At 39.2% G+C, this 18,301-nt stretch overlaps 1 protein-coding gene across 3 annotated transcripts in view; it reads left to right on the top strand.

The window, feature by feature from the left end:
- The first annotated feature begins 5,573 nt into the window (after positions 1-5,573).
- The window catches only part of LOC306822342 (histone deacetylase 7-like), a 41,457-nt gene continuing 28,729 nt past the window's right edge, over positions 5,574-18,301 (top strand). The window contains exons 1-2 of one of the 3 annotated variants that reach the window (XM_079341303.1): positions 12,551-12,596; positions 12,731-12,901. The gene's annotated coding sequence lies outside the window, so the exon portion shown is untranslated. Of the gene's footprint in view, positions 5,827-12,550; positions 12,902-18,301 lie in introns of those variants that run through there. The other 2 variants (XM_079341301.1, XM_079341302.1) reach the window with 2 other exon arrangements.

The raw sequence follows: 18,301 nt of genomic DNA on the forward strand, positions 1-18,301 counted from the left end.
TCCCTGAGACAAAATAGCGTTTCGCAGCAAGCTAGCTTCAGTCTCTGGATCGGCTGGTTCCATGTTTGGCCAGATTATTCTGTTACGATTCAGAATGAATTTGAAATATAATGTGACTGGAATGTGCTACACGAAATATAATGTGACTGGAATGTGCTACACGAAATATAATGTGACTGGAATGTGCTACATGAAATATAATGTGACTATAATGTGCTACATGAAATCTAATGTGACTAGACGGTGATCCCAAAACCCAGAGTCCAAAAACACGCGTGAAGTTGAGCCAGACGTAGACGAGCGTAGACGTACAAATATATAGCACAGCTGTATATCCAGGCCAGGTCACAGCTGTAATAAATGGTCAACAGCTCAAGAAGGTGATGAGGTAAAATGTGATGTTTGTATATATCTAGCAACTTAACATCATGAAGACAGTTGTTTGTGGTCCAGTTTAACATATAAAGAGGTAATGCAGAGCCAGTATAGAATAGCACATACCCTCTTAGCCAGAGAGACTGTTTCATCTACCTCCCACACACACAAACACACAATCACAAGGAGTCACATGCAACTTGTTCCATGCATTGGTCCTGTTCATTCAGTCTCTTTTTTTTCAATTTCCCAGGCCTGCTTCATTACAGAGAGCCCACTTAATCAGAAAAACATCCACCAAACAGCAGATCGGCTCTGCAACAGCTGAGCGAAACATCTGCAGGGTGTGTGGCCCCCTCCAGGATACTCTGAGTATGATTTCACTCTGCGTTTGACAAAAAAACATAAATTCAGTGATTCCACCGACAGAGACCTCCACCCTTTCTGCATACTGTTGCTCTTAGTATGTTTTTTCCTTCTCTTTTATATCATTTGTATTTGTCCCTAGACCTTGTCCTGTGAATCAACAGCACCCAACTCTCCTGTTCCCCCTCTCTCTCCTCTCTCCAATACATACAGCTGTTCCCTTGCCTCATGTTGCACATTCTTTCATTCTTTAGGGCTGTCAGGGACCCATTACTTTCCTTCCTGCTGTGTGTGTGTGTGTGTGTGTGTGTGTGTGTGTGTGTGTGTGTGTGTGTGTGTGTGTGTGTGTGTGTGTGTGTGTGTGTGTGTGTGTGTGTGTGTGTGTGTGTGCGTGTGTATTAATTTGAGAGGGGTCTAGCGCCTGAAAGACAGAGTACAGCTGCATGGACTAGAGCCCCCCTCACACAATCACACACACACTTCCCCAGCTGTTTGTCTCTCGCCAATTACTTTGGTCCAAGCTCGTCCTGTCCCCTTCAATCCTGCCCCGGTCCCATAAGCACCTTCCTACTCCTGCTATTTTTAGCCTGGGAGTCGAGGACAGACGGGGGCCCCTTCGCAGCCTAATCATGGGCTCCTCCGTGCAAACCACTGCCTTCATATAGTTTCAGCCCTCAACCTCCCCCTCCTTTGTCTCCCACTCCTCAAACTTCCCTTTCCCATCCTCCACATTTCTTGGCCAAGGGCTCAGGTAATATACTTGGGAATGCTAAACAAAGGAAAAGTGCAACACAAAAACAGGCACCGACCCGACAAACAACAAAGCAATTAGCCCAGTGTTTGGTCTGCTGGAACAACCGTGACCTTTCAGGAAACTCCCCCTTCCTGAGAGAGAAGGGTCGGCTTGTTGCTCAGGCTGATTAAAGGCCTTGAAGCACAACTGACAGAAAGTTTGGAAGTGTGACAGCACCTTTGACCAAGTGAGAAATTGTGTTTATTACAGAGGTCATTGGGACCTACTTTAGCCTGACAAAATTAGCATACGCCAGAAGTGTGCGTACAGAAAAGAATACTTCTTTAGACTGAAGTGCCCCTCCTTAATAATCTAGATACACATCCAAAGGACGGCAGTACAAGCCTTCTAATTGGACTGCTGGATTGTGTTGTATATCTTGCATTTACAACATTTACAAAATTGCGACCATCTTAGAAATTCTGCTGAAGGAAGAATGCTTGAAGCCAGTAGAATCAACTACTGCTCAAAAGTTCTCGGTTTGAACGTCAACATTATACAAATGCGCAGAAGTGTGGTGGAATCAAAAACTATCAATTTAACTATCAGAGAGATGTTTACATGGAGTGTACGGCCTTTCACAAAGCTGTTTTAGTCAAGGACCAGAGAAAAGAAGAATAACACAGTCTACACACATGCTTAACATACACACTGTCAAGTGTGTATGTATCATTCCATGTTAATTGTGCAATGTGAAGCTGTGAGTTAAACAACGAGTGATAACATTAACCTGTGGTCTGTCGCTTAATTATAGTGCGTTTTAACTTATAATTCCTTCGTGCGTGAGTGGAGGTGGGTCGCTGGAGGAGAGCCGAGGCTTTAGAATAGTTGAGGTGTCACCAAACAGCAGTTTGTTTTGGTTTAATGCTGGTGCTCAAGGCCTACGTATGCTGGAACAAAAAGTCACACATTTCTTCTTAGTCAAAATCAAAAAAAGTCAAAATATCCTGTCATCCCCAAAATGAACACTGTATTAAAAGTCCCATACTATGCATTTTCTGGTTCTGTATGCTCTTTAGTGTGTTTTCCAGGTGTCTTGTGCATGATTAGGCACATCTATTTGCACAAATTGAAAGTCCTGCGTCCTCATGCTAGTTGTAGCAATAGCCGTATGAAATGCTCGGTCCCAACCCCCCCTGAATGAAATTTGCCAGTGTGACATTTTGCCAGTGTGATATCACAAAACCAAGCCTATTGGCTCGTTGTAGCAAGACAAAGCTCGTGCTGCACGATCATGTGACATCTGTTGTGAGTGACCAATTACAACAGAGCGGAATGGCGGACCAATCAGACCAGACTAGGCCCACGTGGGAACCCTGATTGTGGGGGATTCAGAGTGTTGTAAACACAGGCAGATGCATGGAGTGGCAGTACATGAAAACATACACTTTTTTTCACACATTAGCGATTGTGAACGTACTTTAGTGGGCACATAAATTAGATATGTGAACCCTCAAAAAGCTTTAATATGGGACCTTTAATCCGCATTGCCTGGATCAGACTAGTCTCAGATGTCCATGGTTGCTAAATATTATATATTACCAACACTGACTGATATGATAAAAACAGGCTATCTCGTCTATTTCAACAGAATCCATTCACATGCTGATAAGACATTAACATTTTTTTTCTTTCCTTTTCATTCTCTTGTGATCCGTCTAAATCCAGATAAAGGTGCCCCCCCCCCCACCTCTCCTTCATCTCCTCCTCACATTGATCTTTTGGAACTTTCAACAGCCTGTGCGCCTCATTTGTTTCCAGATTATGCAGATCCCATTGTATTCCTCAAGGACTCCTACCCTCTTATCAGAGTTGACGTCTTTATGGTGACTCTCCTTTTCCTCTTCATGCTCTAAAGAAACTTTTTATCCATTTGTATCAACTCAATCACACATTTTTGCATCCTCAACTCCCTTTTATAACAGACCATACAGACCAAATTATTGCTAGTCATGGATCTGCAAATTAAATTAGATGCTAAATTACAGACAAAACATTTATTTTTTTACATTTATGACATTCTAGAAAATTGTTATAACAAGCTAAACATCCATTCATTGAAGTTTCTTTAACTAAAATGTAATCACAACCATCCATTTGTTGCTTTCTGGCTTTTGGTATAAATCTGATATTATAACATCACAAACCTCTTCTTTGGAAAGTTTGTTTGAAGAGAAACTGATTCCAGGGCATGCCAACCTTAGAATCCCTCTCACTTGCCATAAGGACAAAGGGTCATAACCCCCAAACACGAGTTTCCTTTGGTCAGTATGTTTTCCCAAAGGATGAAGTTACATTTGAACCACAAAGCTAATCCATCCCTGCTAGTGCAGCAGGAGAAGGAGCCAGACCACACAGCAGATGAGGTCAGAGGGTTTGTCGACCTCTTTAAATGCAATTCTCTTCCTCAGATGGAGAAGATCGTGGCACACACCCTAAAGTAAACTCAGGTGAATAACACTTAACAGAACTGTGTGTTTACTTAGCAGTATGCTGTTTCTTACTGACTTATTATGTCTGTCTGTGGCATTGTTTGTCTGCTGAAAGGTCTGTGAAGGTCAAATTAAAGTTGTGTTGAGCTCATGTTACTGTATAGAAATTTAGAAAAACCAGGAAAGGACCAGTCATGTCAGATTAAGACCCCATTGACAAGTTTGGTTGTCTGATTCATCCTTTCCAATATCTCCTGTATTGTTTGTGTTTTTTTCTGAGCTTTTTGCTTGACTGCTTCTAACTTTTCTGAAAATCTACTGCCCTGAATTTCATTTCACTTGTGTGAGAGCTGTAGCATGCGAAAAGAGGACAGAGAAAAGAGACAGGACCAAGTACATTTTGAGTGGCAAAACAACACTATTACTGTTTCCTACATGGACTTCATCTTCACCCCCATGACTTAATATTGTGGTATGTCAAACTTTAGTAAAATACAGGCTCAGCCCCTCAGACCATCTGATGTTGATGACATGAATGAATCGTATTTTTTTCACAGATCTCATTGGTGATCATTTAGAAAGAAAACACCACACTTTACCTCGCCTTTTTCACACGTTTTTTTCCGGAAGAAATGTGTATTTGCCAGAATGAATTAATCTCAGAAAATATTTAAACTCACGTCATAAAGTTTTAAACTGTTTTCCAGTGAATCACAGAAAGTAATTCAAAGTATATTTAAAGGATAAGATCTTAATGACACAAACTTATATAATTTGCTCAAACACCGTTAAATTCTCTCATAAATGATCATCATCCTGACAGTTTTCTTCCTCGTTAGGCTCACTCTGAAACGTAATTGCTTGGGTGTAATATGTCACTTTGTGTTAGTAATCTCCCTGAATGCTCAATTTGTGTGTTTACTCAGAAATTGAGGCTTGACTGGATCATGCAGTTTAAAGGGATAGACGAGCATTTCTCCAGAAATAGAGGGAGAAGTACTTTATGCACTCCTTTAGAATGAACTTACAAATAAAAGTATCACTTGTAATAATTCTCTATTGAAAAGACTCAAGGTCCATTAGAAAGACACACAGCAACAAACAAACATACAGCAACACACAGGTTAAAAAATAGGCAAAAGGCAATTATACACAAGTGATGCACATGATGTTGTGGTATTAAAAAGGACAACAGTTAAATAAACCAAAAACAACAGTGTTTAAAAATTAATGTACCAACAGACTTGTTGTGGTCCCACTGGATCAACCTCACACAACAAATATGTCTTTAATACAAGCAAAGCCCGATGCAGCTTTCTTATTTTGGTCCTCCGTACTTTGTGCATCCTAAATCAGCACTTCCTGCCATTGTCTGACAGACCTAAGGGAACACGCAGTATGTCATTCTCTCTTTTTCTGTCCCTCTAACACACACAGATATACACAACCTCTTCAACCCCCCCTCCCCCCCACCCCTACAACGCACCAACATCCCCAAAACTTCTGGTGCAGTGACAAAAAAAAGAGAAAGGGATCTGATAGGGCATAGCAACTGTGTCTTTCTGGAGAGAAAAAAAGAAAGATAGAATAAGGGGGAGTGATTCAATGAGAAAGTGAGAGAGTTCATATGAGAGGAAGTAGGCGACAGAAAAGTCAGACTGAACCCCTTGTGTCAACCAGTTGACTGTGACTCCCTCTGTCAGTGCACAGTCGTACTCCAGCGCAGCAGCACCACTCCCCTGTCAAAGCTGGATCTATCTCCTCTAGTCAGCCTGCCCTTCTGTCTGCTGCCTCTGTGATTGACTGGACCGCTGTGGGAGAGCAGAGGGACCTCTCAGTGGATGTCAGCACACCAACCTGGTAGGAGACGTTATATTTTCACATCTACAAGTAATATATCTACTAGTGCAAGATGTATTACAGCTGTGCAAGAAGGTGTCTTTAAATCTTGGACATTAACAGATGGGTATTTAACATGCATTGCTTTTGTATAATATGGACTGGAATTAACTGGATTAACTGTTAAGAGTTTTGCAGAGGTGTATGCAAACAGGATTTTTGGTCCAGTTGTTGTTTTGGTTCATCTTCACTGTTATTACCAGCAGATGGTCAGCTTTGGTTGTATTCAACTGCGAGAGGCTTGGGTTTTGTTTGGATTTTGTGATGCCACTATCAACACTAAGGCTTCCAAAATAACTTTGGTGCATGAAGGTTTAGAGGTTCCCCTTTTTTGTTCGATTTGTTTGCTTCTGGATGTGGCTTTTCACAGTACGAGGAAGGGGAGAAAATTGGAAACAGACCCACCCACCCCGGAGAGCTAGTCTGTCCATGAGCAGTATTAGAGCGCAAAGAATGAGGAGACAGTAAGACCAACAGTTCCTCACTGCAATGCTGAAGCACATGAGCATAGAGAAACGCAGATGAGTGTTGATTTGCTCAGGCAATAAAGCTAAACTTTGATTTGGTTCCCCAGTGTTAGCTGACGAAGCTGCTGTTCAAGCCGCATGTGCTAAGTAACTGTGTGTATAACTAAGCAAGGAGCAAATTTGTTACCCTGCTTGAGTTACTGAATAATGCTTGTGCATTCATCAGGTTTTAGACCAAAACATGTACTTCTATAGAAAACTGAAAAAGCCCTGCACAACAAAAAACAAGTTAGTAAAAGGTAGAAGATATAAAGTAAGTAGAGTCCACTGTGTATCACGTTTTTTCAACCTCCTGTTTTCTTGTCTTTTTGAACTATACATAAATCCTGCTTTATAAGATGAAACAATGGAATCAACCGTCGCTTGCTCCCCCCCGCCAAAAAAAACCCTGATCAATTTAAGCATGCTTAAAGATATCAGTGCGTTTTTTTGGGCTTTATATGATACTGTTATTCCTTGGTGTTCTCTTTTTAAGTAATGGGGTCACACTGATGACATTAGATGTTTAATTCTTAAGAGGAAACAGCCAGCTGATAATGGCCCGTGGGGACTCTCTGTCTCAGTGAAAAACTGAATCAGACATCTTCTCTGTGAGCGAGTCGTGTCACAAATCTCTAAATCAAGCAAAGTGAGGGCATGAAGGATAGGTCATTGATGTGTTTATGTTTTAAAGATAACGTCCTTTTTTCCAAAATGCAGGCACTCTCTTAAGTTTTAAAAGATAAGATACACTACATAGATAGAGCCTTAGTATTTTTTAACAAGTGTTTTTGTTTCTCTTAAAAACCTCATGTTTCCAATGACCAGAACTTGGGTTTATTGTAAAGTGAAAACTGCACAAGTGTACAGACACTGTGGCATGTTCATAACTCTACACACAAACTGTTCTCAAGGGGAAACGTGGTCCCTGTTTGAAGATAAAATGTTATGTGAGAAGTTATGGTAGTGGACCCACGACTGTGAAACCGTAACTCTCTTGGTAGCTTTTTAGCTCCAAACAGTGTTGCAGGGACCCATTTTATCGTTTGGATATAGTTTGTGTAATTAGTTCAGAAAGTATAATACAATTGTTTCACTTCTCCAACTTTCAAATTTCACCACCATCAATGGCATTGTGCACTTTTAATGTCTGTTCAATAGTTTACAGCACAGAGAAACAAAGGTCTGCTTAGTGTTTAAAGGACACATTTAAGTACCCTATACATGTTCCATTTATTACACCTGGACAGGCTCTTGCTTGTGTTTGGATCATTTATTTGAGTACCACCCCCTTGTGGAGTTTTTTTTTTAACTACAACAAACACTTTAATACTAATGTGGATGCATTTACCATTCAGACATGAAACTGTGTGGAGAGAATAAAATGTGTCAGAAATATTTTGTTGTTGAGGAGCAGTTAAACTTACTATTTTCAAAACTTACTGAACAGATATGGAAACCAAATTTCGCTGGAATCTCCATCTTCCTAAGTATTTACAGACATGCCATGAATAAAGCTGCACAGTGAAATGTATTGCTTTTCCCACTGCATGGAATCTATAACATCTCTTCATCCCAAAACACAAGAGACATTATAAGATATTTATAAAGTAAATATTGCATTGGCAGAAATTTCTGTAAGCTTCAGTCAGCTTGCAGATGTGTACAGTCTGACTTAAACAGATGTGAAAAAAGTTCAGAAGGGGATCAAACTGTTCTTAACTCTATGATTTGACCTTTTATTTAACACACACACACACACACACACACACGCACACACACAGGAGAGTGAGGGCGTCGCAAAGCAACACTTTCCACCATCAATGTTGGTTTCCAGAGAAAGCAGGCGAATTCTTAGTTCTACATATCCTCTCTGTGGGCTGACTTTTCTTTGCTGTAGGGAATGGAAACGGTCTTAAAGGCTACCAACCACTCGCACATCCTCCAGCGCCTTCTCACTTCAGTGTTACCACAGACCTGCTAAGGGGTGCCTACTGGAACTTTTCTGAACATCTTCAACATACATGGTGTGTGAGAAACAACAATTTTATTTTTTTTTTAAAAACAAAAGGACAACAATCAGTCACGTTATTTGTTGATATTTTTTGTGCATGGCCACTTTATGGCAGTTAGAACACACCAGCATTGACACAACAAAGAAAAATCACAAAGTAGATGTGACAAATGGGTTTTTGTTTTACCTACTCCTTGGGCATCAGGCGCAGTTTTTGTATGCTCCATTATTTTTCACCAGTAAGTTCTAACTGTCTCTGCTGTTTGGTGTGGGATAATTTACAGTGAGTGTATCAGAGCTTATGCTGCTGGAGGACTACGGTACTTTGATCTGAGGGGTTAGACTAACTCTTAAAAATAAAGTATAACTAAAACACAGTATGCTGGGTCATTGTTATCAGCTTTACATTTAGGTTCATTCATGTAATATTTTATTTATCTTTGACATAATATTTATCAATAGTTTAAGTCTCTTCTTCTGTTATTACAACTTAATTATCACAAGGATTTTCAGGACAGAACACCAAAATCTGAAACTCAAAAACTGGAAATTTAAGATGGTGGGTTACTGTACTAAACTAATTTTGATACATTTTTTGGGAGAGAATTCAGCACTCAGGAAAACTGAGAGTTAAACCTATCTATTTAACGGTTTTGCTAAATCTGTCTATAAACCATTGTACAAATACCTCCTCTTCCAGAAGGTTTCTCTTTGTGTCAAGCTTTTTTTGTATTCCTTATAAATTATAGGGAAATCTAAGGATAGTTTATGTTTTGATTTGTAAAACACATTTTAAAGCCTTTTAAGACAGACACATTTATGATCAAAGATCATATTTTGTGGTAAATTCGACAGGGAAAATACTGACAGAAAAGTTTATTTGAGTTTTTAAATAAAAGGAGATGTTGGTGAAAGAAGAAAAAAGAATTCAAGTATATGAATGGCTATGTTTCTTGTGTATTTTTGTCGATGCCAGCATATGTTTTGTCATGCATGTGTCTTTATATTTGTGGTCTGACCCTCTGTGTTGTAAAAATCCAATCATTGTTGCGGACACCCACTATTACCAGGGAAAATTGTTTGGAACTATCCAAGAGAAGAATTACAGTTTCACTTCATTTAACTACAAATACCATGGCTGGTCATTTGTTTTGGTACTTGAGTGTGGCTGTGCCTGGCTTGAGGCATCCCAGTGCCCAATGCCTGATTGTGCATTCAGTTCAAAGTAATTCATGCCGCTGCTTTTTCCATCTTGGAATCACCCTTTAACTATTCCTATCTTTTTCCTTACTCTCTTGGTTTCTTTCATTTTTTGGCAATCTGCCCTGCAACTGCTGCTCCCTCCATCACCGTATTGCCTGACTGCATTCCTCTCATTCCGACTGGCTTCCTGTGACTAGAAGAGGAGTGAGTCCTACTGGCCACAAAACTCACCACCAGAGTCCTACCCATGCCCTGTGTTTTTTTTTCTTCTCCACTACTGTTTTGGCTTTTAGTTTAAAAATCGTCTTGGGGATCCTGTGTGTATAAAAATGTGTCGCAAGAGAGTAAATCACAAAATGTTAAGTTTTCCACAACATCTCACCCATAGTCTTATTGTACTTTAAGGTTTGGATATTCGTTCTGCGAGGTCTAATGACTGTACTTAATGCGGTCAATCGCAAGTAAATAAAACACACACAGGGGCAATTTACACCTGGTATTAAGTATGCACCCTGGATGATCCGATTACAAAGGCCGCTCTACGCTTTTTACACCTGGACAGACCTGAGTGCACATCTTCAAATCTGTCTCCAGTGGCAACTTGTGATCAGATCTCAATTTTCTGCTTCATTTGCACATAAACAAAGAGTCTAAATCAGCTTCATTAAAACTTTCAGTAGTGATAATAAACTTTGATTCTGCTCAAGGACAGCTACACTCACCAACACCCGCTGCATCAGCAGCAGAGCAGCTCCTACTCACTCTAATGAACCGTTCCTCATTGCAATGCATGTGAAGAGCTGGATCATGCTTTGTAGTAGTGAAGGGAAATACATTGCAGATATGTCCATTGTGGAGTCAGGGCTTGAGCATGACAGACAAGCAGACAGACTGGTAATATATCTGCTAGTCCCCTCTACTATAAATCATCTCCTCAGAGGGCTGTGTAATGGTAGACCCTCTAAGAAACTACATGTGGATGATAGTATGACCCATACCATCACTCCTCTCTCATCAGCATTGTATCAAAAAGTTAAAGAAATAACGATTTGTATTTTGGTTCTCACACAGATGTAACACATTAATTTGGAATGGCATGAGATCTTTATGCACGTGATGAAGCTGCTGTGTAATATTTTCTGTTTGCCAGCGTGCATGTTCTTTTCCATTCTTTTATTAATTCAGTGAATATAAAGGCAGGGTTGGAAATTTTCTCCAGATCCCCTTTTTAAGATTTGGGTATGAAATTGTCTTTAGGTCCTGACAGAAATTATTAACTCATGTGCTCTGAAAAAGGAACAAATAAAATCTGTCATCTGTTGTAAGTGTGTAAAAACTTTGACCAACATCTGCCACGAGGTACCAATTTGATGAACCAATCATGCCTTCTTGTCTTCCTACTCGTTCTCTACCCCTTGTGTGCACTAGCTCACACTCAAAGCGCATCACTTGATGATGGTGTTTATACTAAACTATAATTCTAGTTTTGGACTCTATTGCTTTGTCTGCCATCCTTCATCCCAGAAAGTGAAGATCTGAATTAAAATGTGCTTGTACTTTACTCCAATTATATAGGACACAGTTAACCTTGTGACAGGGGGATGGACAGATAAATCCTGCCAAATACATAGGAGGAAAGATACTCTTCCTGAAATAAGTATGTTGTTGACAACAATTTCTTTATCTCAGGACATAATTCTTCCTTTGGACACAAAATTTAACAGAACAACAAATGTCATTTTAGATTACAATCTTGTACCTGTTTCTTCGTCCCAAATTGGTTGATCTATTTAATCCAATGATAGCTATATTTTTTGGCACGAGGCAGATTTGGCCACAAGTAGGAAGAAAATACAGAGACAGTGAGGTCTTTTTTTGCCTGATTAGTCTGTATCAGTCTGAATCTGCATGTATGCATTTGTGTGCCACCCAGAAACAGCTGTTTCTCAACAGAGGTTGAAATGAGCCTCAAGCTTCACAAATATATTCAACTGAAATCAGCTCAGGACACACTGTAGTCAAAAAGATTACAGTTTGCGCACAAAGAATCTGATTCTACTTAAGCATTGTGCTTGCTTGTGCCCAAAGCTGTTTTTCATACACTGTTGTACAGTGAGGAAAAAAATTAAACATCTGTCTTTTTCCTTCCTCTTTGATATTATTAATTTTGCTTTTCATTATTCTAACATGAATTGAATGGCATGTAGGCTTACTGTGGCTCTAGTTCTGTAAAATGCTTAAAAAAACTAAAAGTATACTGTATATATGGAATAAAGATACACAAGCTCCTGTTGACAGATATATTTCCAAATTGATCCTTTTTTTTTAACTTTCAATATTCTTAGGATGAATATTTCAAGCTCTGGCTCCCCCATCTACAGTTGAAACTTGACCCTCATTTTGCCTTCCACTTAGGTTGATACTTAATGTATTATATGTGGAAAGAAATCAACATATAATCTTGAAAGCTGTCCAGTCCTTCAGTTGTGTTTCATAGTCCTCATATAATCTTACATCCTAATTAGGGCTTCAAAGTGACAGAGTTACATAGGTAGGTGTAGGCAACAATATGCTCAAAGTAAATAGTTAAAGTCCCTACTCCAGCCTACAGGGGCACAGCTGAGTGTGACACTGACCACACTCCTTGTCTGAAATTATTCACTGACTAAAGCTGAGAATAGCATGACAATCATTAAAGCCTTGAACAACATGCCCTCTTTTCATGTGTGAATTTGAATTTATATGAGTATACCAGTAGGGTGCTCATATTGACAGGCACACAAACAAACTGTCATGTAGAGTACACACACACACACACCCACACACACACACACACACACACACACGCAGGGCATCCTTACCCAGCAGAGTTCAGTAGATGGAGCCCTCACACCGACAGCACGCACACGGATGAAAGAGAAACTCACCGCAGGTTTTTATCAGCAGTTTCATTAGACCGAGAGTCACACACAGTGAGGAGGAGACCGTGAAGTGAAGAGCTGCTTTCGGTGACGGGAACAGTCTTTCTCTTACATAATTATCGAAGTAGCCCTCTGAGTTAAACTCGCTGTGCGTATACAGACAGTGCAGGCAGGAGCGCGCGCTGATGGTTTAAAGTAATGTTTTGTTTTTTCTTGATTAGGCGACGGGACCAACCTTTGATACTACTGAGACAAATACAACCAGTTTCGACTAAACGAAGTCAAGATAAAACAAAAGTGCAGACAGCATTTCGTGTTTCTGAACTTGCTTTGCTACTATAAACCTGGACACAGCTTGAAAATGCGTCGGCTTTGAGCTCCATATCCGAAAGGTAAGCAACGTTTGATTACTAGAGTCCACCTGGGGAGAAGCCAGTAAACTGGTTTATTCTTTTTTTTTTTTACAAGCTTCGTTAATATAATCTCAACTGTTGTCTATCTGGGTGGGTGGGTGATAACCCTTATGTAGACAGATGTTTTATCCTCTTTTTTTTTGTTTGTTTGTTTTTTTAATTAAAAACTTATCCTACCATAATAATTTAGCAATTTAGTCTACATGTTGAGGTCATGACCCAGAGTCAGATCTACAGTCTGAATAAGTAATGACATCATTACCTGCCTCATTATTGACAATGTGAAACCCAAGACTGGGGCAGTATAACCTAATCTGACAAGTGACATGACTTTTTCGAGGTAATAAATAGAACTGATAATTGTGTAATTGTGGTATTAAAGCTTCATTGTGAGTGCAGGTGTAGATTTCCTTCTGAATGTACCTCTGCCAATAAAAGCTTCACTACGAGGCATCAAATGTTTTTTTTGATCAATGGGTTTGACTGTGTGCTAGATTATGACCGCAGTCCTTAAAATGATTAGAACTCCTCCAAGCCTCTTTAGACCTCAGAAAAAGAAAACACACAAGCACAAATACAATCACATAAGACAGCCATGTGAGGAGTAAGGTTTGTAGGTGTCCAGGTTCCCTATGTGGTCACAGCCTTGGTGGATACAGTTACAATAGTTACAGGTATGGCCATGCTACAGGAAGTGACATCAGCGCCCATTGTCTTTATTTGGACTTTTTAAATCTCTCTATCACTCTTTTACTCTTTGCACAAAGCAGAAGTCACTGTTAATGCTTTGAATCAGTAAATGTCTACCTGTTTGTGTGCATGATTGCCTCTGGAGCATATTTATAAAACACTGTACTACCAAGCAAGTTCAACATACCCAGGGTGTCTTTGGGTTATTTGGCTTCACTAACCCAAACATAGGAGACCGTGATTAACAGTGTTAAGAACCTGCTTACCAACCTCATAGCTAAAACCAGAGTTTCAGAGAACGCGTTCGCATAAGACAGCCGGACTTCATATAAACTATCACAATCATAAATGTGTCTGCCATCAGTAGATCATATCTAACCAACTCTGAACAAACTATATTAATAACGCAACGATGTTTAGGAAACTGTGTTTCAGACTCCCAAAGACGGTGCAGAACAAAAAGAAACATGCGAGTGTTAATGTGCAAACTACGGCTTTTTACCTGTGGTTAGTTCATCATAGAACTGACTCCTGGTTTTTTACCCTTAACTGGATGTGTTGCTCTGACTCTTTCATTGGGTGCCTATATAACAGTTTAAGAAGTTATTTTACAGCTGCAGCTCTGAAGATAACAAACAGAGCCGCATGGACACACTGAACATTAATATGAAGGTGTAATTCAAAGCCAGTTAACCTTAAAGTTATCTCGCTAACCCCAAATCCTGCTTCGTAGTACAAGCCCCAGGAATATCTGTGGTTGTGTTACAAAACTGTCTTATTCTAATCAGTAGCCAGTCATGAAACATCATTGGTTTAATCTTACACATAATGTTAAACACAAAGGTCCTGTAACTTGCTACAGTTTCTAAGTTTGGCCTTGTTGTTGTAATAAACGCAGAGTAGACCTCAATTGGTGTCCAACATCACCTTAGAGAAAAGACTGAATCACATTTTCACTTCCACTGGAGGTGGTGAAATGGTGGTCTGTCTGTGGGGTTTGTCTACATTCTTTTACAAGACATTTTATGTATGTCAACACAAGTCTCTTTTCTTCCACACTCAAAGCCGCCGCCAGTCACACTCCTGCCTAACTAGTTGTAAGGTATTGCTTGTGTGTTACATAATTCTAATGACACAATTGCAATGTGATTAGGTTGCTTAAAGGGATATTATTTTTAACTTGCTTTATTTTCTTTTTTGATTCAACCTTTAATAAACAATAGATGACAGTGTCATTAGCATAAAAGTGTTACAAGGCATTTGAAAGATTTTCACATAGGTTATTATTATAAATGGAAAATAAAATAGGTCCTAGTATCAAATCTTGGGGCACCCCCTTTAAGATTTCGAAAAAAGAAAGAGGTGGAACCTGCCAGTTGCAAACTTTGCATTCTGTTTGACAGGTAGTTGCCAAACCAGGAGGCTGCTTGGTTTGAGACAGTCAATTGTTTCAATGATGTCATTTAAAACCATATTGTATTCTAAAACCCGACTGGTATTTAGATAAGACATTATTTGTATCCAGAAAATCCTTTAATCCTTTACACTTTTAGTTAATCGTAGATATTGGCATACATTGAATAGGGTGAACAGTAAGTTGATTATCAACCTCAGATGCCAGTGAAACATTGTGGTCATTTTTGTCAGACTTTGCAAATTCAGGGTGCAAAGAGTCAAATGAAACGCCATCTGAAATAAAATGCTGGCACGTCACTGGGTGACACATGGCTAGAAGGAGACACAAGCTGAGATTCGCCTTTCAATTAGCAAACCCTCTATTTAAAGAAAAAAAAACATCATATAATCAGGTTAATTTAAAGCCTGATCTAAGAATTCAGTTCATCTTGAGTTGTAACACAAACCGCTACAAAAGCAATCCAGACGTGTGGTGTGTTTCCGTTTACTTTTTGAGCTTCTAGAGGACGTAACTTATTGGATTGATTTTCTTTCAAGAGATCAATCTTTTCATTTTGGGAGGTTATTAAGACAAGACAAGAGCTATAGTCCACATAATTAAATTTGTAAATATAAGTAAGGAAATTAAAAACTAAATAGCAAGTAAAATATTCTAGGAAACTCGCTGAAGGCATGACATATCTTGTTTTATCTTTAAAAAAAAAACCAATCCATTATTGCTTATTGATGAAGAAATTGAGGATTTCATCTTTAAATGGGTGACACATTCACAACCTCTTGAATTTAGCTAAATGAGTTGAGGACATTAAAGTTTGAGTTAAGTTTGTGACTGTCTTTGTTCTACACAAATAGCTAAGATAAACAGTTATGGGGCTTCCTACGTTAGTGGATTAATGGCTTATTTCTAGAGATGTTGAGCAGTGATTTGGTTCTCGCTGCACAACAACTTACAGAACAAATCTTTTGTGTTAACTTCTTTATTGAGCCCTCTCTTAAACCAACATGAGCATTTACTCTAAGGTGTCCATTTTGGATATATCTTTACTCTGCAGGCCAGTTGTGGAAGTGAACATGAACCTTTTCCCAGGACAGATAACCTTTAAAAGTCCCCAGTGTTTTCCCAGTGTGAGCCACAGCAGTGCACTGACAATAGGGATACTGTTCTGGACTGGCCAGAGCCCCAGATCACATTTCCTGTTCCTGATTTAAGATCAACTCAGCTGACTACTGATACACTCTGCTGCTCAAAAACAAACAAAAAAAGCAACAGGAACATCACTACTTTTTTTTTTTTTTTTGCATCATGGGAACGTGTGAGTTTTGTAAGAAAGAGGGCAATGTGTACTGGTATATTATGGGAATTAACAAAGTTTAAACAAAGAAAGGGACTTTATCAAAAGCAGCAGTAAGAACCATTAAGGACCAGAGGAAAGTAACTTTATTCTTACTCACTTCAGGGCGTATTAGAAACAAAGAAACCCTTCTGTGTACATAGCTGTCAGGCGTAGGGAGCAATAACAGACAGTGTGCTGCAGCAGACAAAAGATGTCTTCTCTCAGTCAAATCATCTTCAATACAGTAGTTTGGTTTTTACATGTACCGACAACCAAACAAACAACACAACAAAAAGTGTGTGTTTGTGTGTGTGTGTGTGTGTGTGTGTGTGTGTGTGTGTGTACTCTACATGACATCTGGTAATAAAAAAGCACAATCACAGAGCAGAGGTGGATGTTTGTAGTTGGAGATGAGATAAACACAGCACTGATGTGATACAGTTCATATGTATAGATAACCAGTCATTGTATGTTTGAATTACATAAAGGAAGTCACTGGAGTTTCCATCAGGACAAACGGTGGCTCTTGTTTTGATTTGCATAATTCAGGTCAGGGTTAAGGCGATAATTTGTGTGTGGTGAGATTGAATGAGGGTGTGCATTTGTTCTCTTTTATGAACATCGAGCACCTGCCCGGTTGTGAGAGTATCATTGTTAATCCTTTTTTGCAGTAGCACACATCGTGTGTGTCCTCAGGCAAGACAGCGTTTCGGTCTCATGCCAACCTTATGACTGATCCCTAGGCCAAATTTAGCTCTGTTTTCACCCTCCAAAAAAATGACCTTTCAGATCCCAAAGAGGGAAAAAAAAAACTCAACAATTGTCAGTCTGTTTTGCTTGTGAGAAATCCAGCTTGTGAATCACACTAAAGCTAGCTTTTGACTGCTCATTTATACACAACTCCTCAGTGAGCAGGCAACCTCTCATCTTTTCCCTGAGCTGCCTCAGGGTCACAACATCAAGAGAAGTTGAATAACCCTCGGGGGGTGGAAGGGACGGTACAAAACATGGCTGAAGAGAAAGGACCAGACAACGAAAAAAAAGTCTCAAATTTGCTTGTGCTGTTATTCTGTTTACAGTCAAGTGTAGGAGTGTATGTTAAGTTGTTACCTAATAAATTTTGCTGGGAAATGAAATAATGTGGATGCTTTTCAGGGTTTATTGCTGTCAAATTAAAGTCTGAACTGAAACACATTTTTGGCATGAAAAACATTTTTTTTTAAGCCAAAACAGAGCTTTTTTGAAGGAAAGCGAGTAGGAATTAGCAGTTCATTCATTGATCACATGATTTACCAAACATAAATCTCCACTGGTGTTGCAATTTAAATAATTCTGTGCTTCTTCAAGTCAAAATCCAAAATCCTGTAATGTCAGGATTGTCTGAATGTACTTTGTGTGTGTGTTTGCAAGATGAATACTTGTTTGTCATTGGCTCCAAGAAAGAAAAAAATGACAACCTTGGCTGCACTGGAACATTGTTGACATTTCCTAACATTTTATAGCAAAATATTTTCCATTCATATAAATGATCAGTCCAACAGCTTAGAAAAATTATCTTGGAGGGAGAAAAAGGAAGGCTTTTAAAGCCATGAAAAAAAGTGTTTAAAATGGCCCAGAAAACACTATTTTGTTACCAATTAAATGTGATTGCCAAAATGAAGAAAGGTGTTTCAGTTATCATACAAGCATAATAGTGAAATACTCTAAAACAGTAGTGTTCACATGTGATAAGCCAATATCAGCTCCTGCAGATAGCGGCTGTACTAAACTATCCACATCTATTTACAGTTGGGCTGATACATGTGAGGCTGGAGTTATTGACAGCCACTTACACACACGCCATTCACATACAGAAACATGTGTGGGCAATTGGCTATACTATTTATACACTCACAAGAACACACATCACACTCAGTAAAACAAGTGCTGCTATGCTATT

Source organism: Symphodus melops (genome assembly GCF_947650265.1).
Source record: "Symphodus melops genome assembly, chromosome: 4".
NCBI lineage: Eukaryota > Metazoa > Chordata > Actinopteri > Labriformes > Labridae > Symphodus > Symphodus melops.